Source organism: Sciurus carolinensis, chromosome 3, assembly GCF_902686445.1.
Source record: "Sciurus carolinensis chromosome 3, mSciCar1.2, whole genome shotgun sequence".
Lineage (NCBI taxonomy): Eukaryota > Metazoa > Chordata > Mammalia > Rodentia > Sciuridae > Sciurus > Sciurus carolinensis.
This window is the reverse complement of record NC_062215.1, coordinates 72,171,642-72,182,293: the sequence shown is the minus strand read 5'-3', so window position 1 is coordinate 72,182,293 and position 10,652 is coordinate 72,171,642.

Below are 10,652 nucleotides of genomic sequence, written 5' to 3'. Positions count from 1 at the left end.
AACATCTACTCACGTGGGTAAGCTCGTCTGACTTTCAGAGCAGGGCCAAAGAGTGCAGAACCTGCCATACATCATCCTCTAACAGTAAGAGGCAGGTAAAGCCCACTGCCCAACACTTGGAACAATTTGTCTTCTCTAAGAGGACCAGGGTTTCCCATATCATAGCCACCTCAGATATCCCCTGGCTAAGAAGGTAGACCCCAACCTGCATCTGCACCTTATCCCAGCTTTTGCCTCTGTCCACCTTGGACCGTCTGGCTGAGGGCCAAATCAGGTTAGCACAACAGTCAGGTTCACCCCACTGCCGCTGAGACTGAGATTTCACTGCCTGTAGACACTAGGGAGCCCTGTGCCCCCTCAAGGGTCCTAATAGACCTTTATCACCCAAGTGTACCCTGTTTTCCTTGTCTATAAAATAAACCATTGCATTAAAGACCCCAAGTGTTCCTTATGCCTTGATATTCCACACCTGAGACTGTCCTAAGCTGTAGTTAGATGTCGACCCCACTTTGTGCTTTGGGGACACTGTCCCATCCCTTCCACCTTGACATTTTACATCTGAGACTCTATCCTGGGCTGTGGCTTACCTATTAATGTTACTTCATGCTTCAGGGGATACCCCATGCTCTTGGCCTTTGTCAGCTGGGCTATTGATACCGCCGTTTACCGGTGACGAGTTCTGCTTCTTCTAATGTTGAAGATTAAGCACTAGAGAAGCACGCCAAGGCAAGCATATTAAGCAGGTTTATTTAAAGGGAATAATACAGACTTCCCCCGGCAGGGAGAAGGGGGCCATGGCTGATGTTCTAAAGTCCCAAGAAGTGAGCACACCCTGCATCTTTTATAGGTTAAAGTCTCTTTTGTTCTCCAGTTCTTTCCCCCCTTATCTCTCCTTCCTGCCTTGTGACTAGGCCCGGTTTTGCATAAGTAAGCCAAGGGCAGGGGGAGGGCCAAGGTGATTCAGGCGGGTAAGGGCCAGGGGGCATTAATTAGCAGCTCCTTGTTTGCAGTCCTTGATAAAGGCAGGTAAATTTGGTAATCAATGGGCTCCGGAGATCTTTGATATTCCATTCTTCCAGGGGCAGTCTCCAACTTCCAAAGGCAGATGGCTTCATGGCTTCATTTCCTTGAATTGACCCGATTTTCTATTTCTACACTAACTACCTGTCCTTAATTCTGGCTTCATTCCCCCCTTTAGCTATAGGAACTCCTAACTGCTTTAAGGAAAAGGGGGCGTCGGTCGTTCTGGCTGCTTCGAAGCTGAAAGGGGGCAGCGAGGGGTAAAGCAGTTTGGAGTTCCTTTTTTAAAAATCGGGTCAATCGAGGGGTCCAAGGTAGAAGTCTGGTTGGGGAAGAGCAGGTTGTAAAGTCATCTGGGGGTGGGTGCTTCTATGATAGAACAAAAAGACATGAGTACTGAAATGAGATTAGTACAAAGTAAATGTTGCAGCATCTGGAACATGCCACTGAGTATCATGAAAATGACAGAAGTCAATCTTTCACCAGGCGGGTGGAAGAATTGAGAAATTGTTCCCATAACTAGGCCTAGCAAAGGCTGGAAAGGACAAGGCCTTTATTTGGGAACTTTAACATTGTCCAGGTTATCAGGAATGTAAACACAACATTTAACTCTTAATGTCATAGATGTCCCAAAAAAAAACATAGTTAAGCTATACTTAATGTCATCTGATTTTTGTAAAATATCCCTTTATTGGTATAACCTGTGTTTAGTAGAGAGCTCTATACTTCTGTTACTTAGGGATAGCTAATCATATGAGCAAACATAGGTTAAGTCTACCTGTGTAGCTTAGGAAGGTCTGCAGGCCTTAAACTGACTAAAAACTTCTGACTCTGGCAGTTTCTCTTGATAGTTATCAGGCACATTTGCTGAAGAATCTTTCTTTCATTTGTAGCTTCCAGTCTTTATTCTAGTGGGCTAATACAAGTGTACATCTTAAGTTACATTTAACTATTATTTCTTTTAAATGCCCAAGAATGATTATATTTTGGTTTTCACTGTTTTGCTGGGTGTCTAAGATCAAGCTGGTCAAATTGACCTGATTCCTGTCTTGTTAAAGAGTCAGCTGAGTTCCCACAGGGGCCACTTGTAGAGAACTTAAGAGCAGCTTCTTAGCTCCACCAGTGCCATTGGTTAGGTGGGGTCTCCTTGATGAGGTGACTTCCTTTGGAAGCATTAAGGGATGTCTCCCTTTTTCCATGACCCTCCTTTGCAGCAGATGCACTGAGTGATTTTTCATCCTCTAGTCTCAACAATCTCCTTGATCAGGAGGTTGTGTGACCCAGAGTTGCAGCACTCCTTAGAGAAGTCCTCTTGTTCGTGGGTTCAGGCTGACTGAGGGCAAAAGTTCCAAATACTGGCCAATCTTGCCTTCTGTATTTAATTCCAATCTCTAAGTTTGATCTTAACCATCCAGCAAGCCAGTCTCACCAGTCATAAAGTAAGAGCACTGGGCTTTAACTTCAATGTCCATAACTTTACAGTTATTTACCCTTTTATCTAACTGGAGTCTGCATTAGAACTGGAAGTTACCACTATCTGTTCTGGTATCTATTACCACTATCTGTTAGGTGATGGCTTATTATCATGTTACCTAGGTTGCGTGTTCTTGAAGCACCTACTTCTGTAAAACATTAACAGGTAACAGTTTTACAAAATGAAATTAGCAAGAGTAAAAATATATTCAGCTTGTATAATAGCTATGTTGAATTTTGACTGAGAACCACATTATATTCCCTATTTGAGATCATAGTAATTTTACAACAAAAAAATAATCTTTTGACTATAACTTTAAAAAATAAGCTGAAGTCTGACTAACAAATAAATAAGCTGGAGTCACTCTAACATGCAGTAAGGTGGGAGGCAGAGCCTTATCTCAGGTAAGGCATGGCTCTTTACAGACCTTAAGTGTTCTTATTCTGATGTTGATTTTTGTTTCTTCCTTAAATATCATTAAGTAGTTCACATATACTGTTTCCTGAGTCTATATAAACTTTATAATTAACACAATTTAACATTGTATCTAAAACATGAATCAAAGAAAGGCTGAGAGAGCTTTTAATTTTCCTTTTGTGTGTCAAAGTGGCAAAATATTTTCATGTTTCACAAAATTAACCTTTAAACAAGTCAGGCTCTAATGTTTAGAAATACATTTACATTTGAAATTCTTTATCTCAGTGTAAAAAGTAACAAATTTTACATATACCCTATTGATAACAGGTCCTATAATAGAACATTAAATGATAGAAATAAATCCCCAATAAAATTTACTCTTTATAAGTTTAAAATTACCATTACAGACAAGTTTAATCTGGAGAATAGCAGCTGGATAAATTCCCTGCTTTAAAACTTGTATACCTGAAAAATATGAACACATTTAATATACAACTAGTGACCACTTCACAATTACCTTGACACTTTTTTCTTATCAAATTTAGTTTTTAAAGAAAAATGTAGACTCTGTAACACAGTATAATACTCTAACAGTTGTTTAACCATAATTGTATAAACCCCAATTTTTAAGACTAATTGTTCTAAAGAAAAAAAACTTAATAGACACAAAGTTAAGAGTAAATTAGTGTTTCTAAGAAATCCTTGCCATTTAACCATGTCATTTTACCATATAGATTAAACTTTGGTTTATATCAGAACATTAGTATTTCACTTTAGGAAAAACCTTAAATAGCTTTAGCTGTTTCACATACATACAACCAACTTAGTTACACGCAAACTTGTTGAAACTTGCCCTTTACGTACACAGACTTTCTTAGCACTTACTTAGACCCTCATGTATTTCATCACACAGAAACATTTCCTTTTCCCTTTTACTAAATATATTTCCATACCCAGAACCTTTTATTTTCTCTTTCCTATCTGTTGACCCTTTTTTGTTCATATTTTGAAACTCTTATGAAATTTCTGAATTTAGATAAATTGCTCTATTTTAATAAGATTAAATATTTTGTTGTTTATAGTACTCTAATTGAAACACAGTTGAAACTTTTGGGACCCTTTGTACATAGAATTGCACTTGTTAGGACATAACTCTTAGTAACCTTGTTTTTAGTTTAGTGATGACACAAAGCAAGTTTAAACCCTTTTATTTACCAACCTATAAAAACACCAATAATGTTTAAGTATGATACCCCATGGAATTTAAAGAGTTAAGAGTGCTTGATGCTATTTAACAATTAGCATTTTAACTTTGCAAATCAATTAGATGTCTCTACAAACACATTTGAATAATCCCATACATGTTAACTCTAATTCACTTATTCTGTAAAAACCAAGAAATCAGACAAGTGTCCTGAACAGTATTTGCTGTCTCTTTCCTGTTGAAGAAAAGTCCTAGAAACAATTGATATTAGACATTTTATTAACATCAATATTTTATTAGATTGACCACCTAGAGACTTGCGAGTTATTTTCAAAGACATTTTACTTTCATTAGTTTACCCAATTTGAATTGAACCTTTAAATCACGTGAATTAAAAGTATTTGGATCCATTTTTAAATTTTAATTTTAGGAGCGCTCAGTTTTGATACAGACAACACCAGACAGCACGACATACAAATAACACAAAATCAAAGGCCTTGTAACTTTATAGGTGAATCTCCATTGCAATGTAACAGATGTTCAAAAGCTGTAGTTGAATAAAAAAATAGAACTTATCAAAAAAATCATGAGCTCAAAAAATATATAGAATTAAAAAAAAAACAAGAGTCCTGGAAAAATGATACGGCCGTTAATTACTTTAGTAAAGCACCATAAAATTTACTTTTGCTGGAGTTTAGGTAAGGCTCTTTTTTACCTTTTTTTCTTTGGGTTTGAGACCGGTCTCCTACTGAGCCTTTGGGCTTCTTTTATTTACATTTCAATGTAAGCCTTGACTGAGATCTGGAAGGACCTAACAGATTTGAATAGAAACCTTGTGCCTAAGGCACTTTAGCCATCTCATCAGTACAGGTTGGATGTCAAAGAAAATTATGAGACCTTATTTTCCATTTCTTTTGAGAATGAAGCTACTTTGCTAAGTTCCTCACTGAGATATGCCATTGGTTATTGAGTTGCCTATGGCTGCCTATCCAGGATTTATTTTCCCCTTTTGTGACAAACAGGTTAAATCTTGCTTCATAGGTAAGCTGAGGACAGGAGCTTGAAGTAAGGCCCCTTCCTGGGGCAGAATATTGTGCTATGGTGGCTATTTCCTGTAGCATTGAACCTGTTGATGACATAATTAAGCTTTATTTTTTGAGATCTTTTAATTCCTATTAGCTAAGAAGTTTAGGAGTTCTGCAATGGCCTTTTGATATTCCTCCTGGGTGGAGGCACATAAAGTATGTACTTTACTTACTGGAGAACAATCACAGAATGTTTTATCTCTGAATTTTGTTAAGTCCTTAGCTAAGGTTTGTCCGGAACAGGTGAGGGCCATGTAAATCCTGAGGCAATACTGTCTAGGTTAGTTGAGCTACAGTATCTGGTTCCTCAAAGGCAAACAAATTGTTATTCAGAGTCTAGCATAAACAGGAAAAACCATCTTTTAAATCTAACTTAGTAAACCAAGCAGCAGTTGGAATCCAAGATAAAAGTGTATGAATTAAGAACTACAGGGTGGGGGAAATTACTGCTTCATTATTCTAAGGTCTTGGACTAGGCAGTTTGCTTTTTAACTCCTAAATGGGCAAATTGCATGGGCTATTGCAAGGCATTAAAAGTTTCTATCAGTTTGAATGATCTTTAATAAGTCCTTTTTCTTGCCTGTATGTTCCCTTTTCTTTTGATGTCTATTAAAAACAGAAGATGCAAGCTGGAGAAGATCATCTGAGGATTGATCAGGGCCACGTGCCAATTTTGAAATTTCCTCTAAATATTTGGGGCTGACTAAATGATAAATTTATACTTTAAAAGTAGGTGACCCTTTATGGATTCAGGATTCAGAGTGGTGTGCTTTCTTATTGCTTTCCTAAGTCTCCCCATGAAAATAGCAGGATTTTCGTGAAGGCTGCATAATAGTTTTTTATGCATCCTACTCATTATTTGAATCCCAGTTAGGATGGTTTCTGGGAACTGCCTGTACTCTAGATGGTTAATAGCATAATTTTCCAGGTGAAGTCAAATACCTGGCATAAGTTTTGTAACATCTCAATATTTATTAGGATCCTCCAAAAGCCTCCTTAAATTTATTTTTGCCTATCTTAAGTTGGGAGGGTTCCCTCAATTTTCCTCCCTTAGTGGGCGATTCCTCAAGACTTTCTCCTCTCATGGTAGAGATTATTGCTGTCAAGCATGGTAACATATGAAAGGCACTTTTCATTTGCAATTTAGCAGTATGCAGGCTAGTGGTGAACCTGGCAATACTGTTGAGAGAGAAGCTCCCATCTAAGTGGAAGAAAAGAAAAATAGACCTCAGTCGCCCGCGCCGGCGACTATGTGCAGGGACGTCTCCCTAAGTTTGAGCTTCAATCCGGTCCAGAAAACCCGTCTCTCACTACCTGGCTTTGCCAAAGTATTTCTGGCCTCCTTCGGCAAAGTGCTGGGGCTCTAGTTTGCCCTGTGCTAGAGACCCTTGGAGGATTCAGACTTAAGGGCATTACTGCTTTCCTCCCTGCCACTATAAACTCCTAATTATGAAAAACGATGACAAAAGTAAAAAATGTGCCTTTTGCCTATCTTCTTGCCCTGTAAACTAAAGGAATCTCCGGAGGGTGAGGGGACATCTATTGGTTGTTAGGCGTATAACACCCTTTGCTTGGAGGGTCTCACGGGAGGGGTTTTTAAATGCCTCCCTCTTGCAGCTTAAAGAGAACACCATGAGTACATTTAAGCATGGGAACAGTAATGGGGAGACTCTAGATGGACTAGTGAAGGCTAACTATGTGAACAAAGGGAACCTGGGCATTTTCATACTAATCATCCCAGGCCTTAATTCTACAGTCTGAATTCCTAATGTCTGACCGGCAAGGGAAGGGGAGCATCCAGGAGGGAGTGGATGTGCGGGAGTGTTGTGCACTGTATGGCCCATACGGAGGCAAAGGTGATTGGCGCTTTCCCTCAGTGCCACTGTCTACCGATCAGCCTGGATACCCTTCAGGGCTGTCGGGAGGGGGAGTCTGGAGAAGGAACCTTTGGGGTCCACCCGAGAGTAGCCCGGGCCGAGAACCCCGCAGTTGCTCCAACCCTTCCTCCACCTCCACGCATCCTGGGCAGATCAGGACTAGGGACACTGTGTACTTGCGGCAATTGCGCTCCGGGCCTGGACAGAAAAGTAGGAAACGGCTTCAGCAGAGCCCCAACATGCCTGCAGAGCAGGGGATTGGAAACTTGCCTGGGCCGGGAAACCTCTCACCCGAGTCTTAAGGATGGCGGCTGCACTAACTGCATTTAAGTAGCCGACGGGTGCCCATTTTGCCCTCCAAAAATAAAGAGACAGAAAGAAAGATGCACCTCAAACAGATGTGGGGTGTGTGGAGAGAGAAGCTTACTTACCTTGGCGTAAATCTCGGTGGAACCTCCAAATCTGATACCGCCGTTTACCGGTGACGAGTTCTGCTTCTTCTAATGTTGAAGATTAAGCACTAGAGAAGCACGCCAAGGCAAGCATATTAAGCAGGTTTATTTAAAGGGAATAATACAGACTTCCCCCGGCAGGGAGAAGGGGGCCATGGCTGATGTTCTAAAGTCCCAAGAAGTGAGCACACCCTGCATCTTTTATAGGTTAAAGTCTCTTTTGTTCTCCAGTTCTTTCCCCCCTTATCTCTCCTTCCTGCCTTGTGACTAGGCCCGGTTTTGCATAAGTAAGCCAAGGGCAGGGGGAGGGCCAAGGTGATTCAGGCGGGTAAGGGCCAGGGGGCATTAATTAGCAGCTCCTTGTTTGCAGTCCTTGATAAAGGCAGGTAAATTTGGTAATCAATGGGCTCCGGAGATCTTTGATATTCCATTCTTCCAGGGGCAGTCTCCAACTTCCAAAGGCAGATGGCTTCATGGCTTCATTTCCTTGAATTGACCCGATTTTCTATTTCTACACTAACTACCTGTCCTTAATTCTGGCTTCACTATTACCAGTCAGCCTGTGCTGCCATAATCCAAATATGCCAGCTTTCTGCCCCAACCTGACCCTCCTAGGTCTTTTCACTACAGAAGCCACTCAGCACTGGCAATGCCATGTGGAACATCCTGTTCTTAAGACAGGCATTTATTCTGAAACCCAAGTAAGTCCAGATCTTCCCTAATAAGGTCAAACTCCTCAAAAGCCAAGGAGGCTGGCAATATTTCCATTTTCACAGGTTTTGTTCTCATCTTTATGATTAGTCTATAAGCAGAGACCTAGACGCCAGGACAGACACCTGCAGCTAGTCACAGGAACTCTCTAAAACCTCAGCAACCTGATGTGTTAGGAGGAATGGCAGCTGCTACCACCTGCCCTAACAAAACAGTTTCAGGATGCAATGCATTGACCCTGCTTTGTAAAGGGAAGGGACTGACAGAATGGATTCTGCAATTTAGCAAGGTGAGCACACCCTTGTTTTATACAGTGCTTTGTTGTTTGGGGCTGTTGGACATTTGTTTGTTTGGGGGGCGTTGTGTGTGTGGTGTGTGTGTGTGTGTGTGTGTGTGTGTGTGTGAAGCAGATTTTTTTAAAAACACAAATAATTAGGTAGCTAAAATTAGATGTTGCAGTGTGGGGGCTGCCTATACTCATAATGTCCTGAGGGGTTTTCTGTCTGTGAAACAAAGCCCCTGCCCCACCCCACCCCTGCCCCCGCTCCTTTGCTGCGATTGCTTGCATGCAGTTTGAGGAGGCCTCCCCAAATTGTCATGTGCTGGAAGCTTGGTCTTATTGTGGAAATTTTTGAGATTGGGGAACCTTTAAGAGGTGGACCCTCATGGAAGTTATCTAGGTCTTAGGGGCTCCACCCTCAGAAGAGATTAATGCAGGTCTCAAGGTGACTTGTTACCCCATAGCAGTTTGTTATAAAGGAACGGGCCCTCCTGGGTCTCTTACTTCCTGGTGAGGAAGCTCTCTCATAGATGATCTGTTCTGCATGCTCCAGATTTCCATGCCCTCCCACACTATGTGATGTCATCTCATGTAGTGACACAGTGGGGGTGGGGGTGGGAGTCTCATCAGACCACAAAACCATGCAGTTTAAACTTTCCAGCTATCTGACATTGGGTTGGCAGAATGCTGCTTCCGGTTGGTTTTCTCAGAATATTTCTGAACTTCTTCCAGACATGTAAAGGACCTGTCCATGCCAGCGGCTGGCTCAACTGGACTTTGCTGTTCATCGTTCTCAAGGGCATAAGCCAATGAGAATGACCCTTCTGGGTCTTTTTATGCTGATACTACATTATTGAGGCATAATCAAAATGTAGTAAATGACCTAAAATCTTAAGTGTTCAGTTCTATGAATTTTGACAAATTCATATACTCATGTGAGCATCACCTAGACAAACTCAGAACATTCTAGTTGCCACAGAAAATCCCTCATACCCCTTTCAACCACTATGCCCTCCCCTTCTTAGGCAATCACTATTGTGATTTTTGTCACCCTTGGTACATTTCGTTCTTCTCTAATCTCAGCGGAATCAACACAGCATGTCACCCACTATGTCTGGGTATTTTTACTCAACCAAATGTTTTTGAGACTATTACATCATTGCATTTATCAGCAGCTCCTTTCTTTTTATCAGTCAGTAGTGTTCCATTGTATAAATGTCCCAGTTCATACTACCTGCTGGTGGATACTTGGATTGTTTCCAGTTGGCACTGCTATGAAAAGCTTCTGTGAATGTTTGAGCATGTGGATATAGACATGCATTTCTCCTAGCTATTTATCTAATATCAGAACTAATGGGTACATTTAGCATTATCAAAATTGGTCAAATGATTTTTCAAAGTCATCATACAATTTCACATTCTCACCAATGATACGTGAGATTTTCAACTGCTCCATGATTTTTATTTTTAGCCAGAAAAGTGGATGTGTGGTGATATTTTGCTGTGGGATTTTGTTGTTGTTGTTGTTGTTGTTGTTGTTGTTTTGTTGTCTGCATTTCCCATGACTAATGAGAATGAGTGCATTTCATATATTTATTGGTCATTCTAATATCTTCTTTCGTAAAGTGCCTAGTAAATATTTTTTCCTCATTTTATGAATTTGATTTACATAGTTCTTGTCTTACTGATGGGTAGGAGTTCATTATATATTGTCTGAGAGTCCTTTGTCAGATATACTTGCAGACATTTTCTCTATGTTTAAAGCCTGATTATTCTCTTCCTCAATAGTATCTTTTGGTGAGCAAACATTATTAATCTTACAAATTTCAGTTCACCAATTATTATGTCATGGTTTGTGCCCTTTTGTTCTGTTTAAGAAATGTTTCATTTCCCCAAGCTCATGAATATATTCTTTATGTTTTGTTCTAGAAGTTTCATAGTTTTAACTATCACATTCAAGTTTTGATTAATTTCAAATTAATTTTTTGCAAGACTTGAGGAAGGAGTGAAGGCTCATTCTGTTTTTCCTCACGGATGTTCAGTTGTCCCATCACTGTTGACTGAAAAAAATATTTTCTTCCCCCACTGAATTACTTTTTTACTTTGTTGAAAATCAGTTTACTGTATTGCAT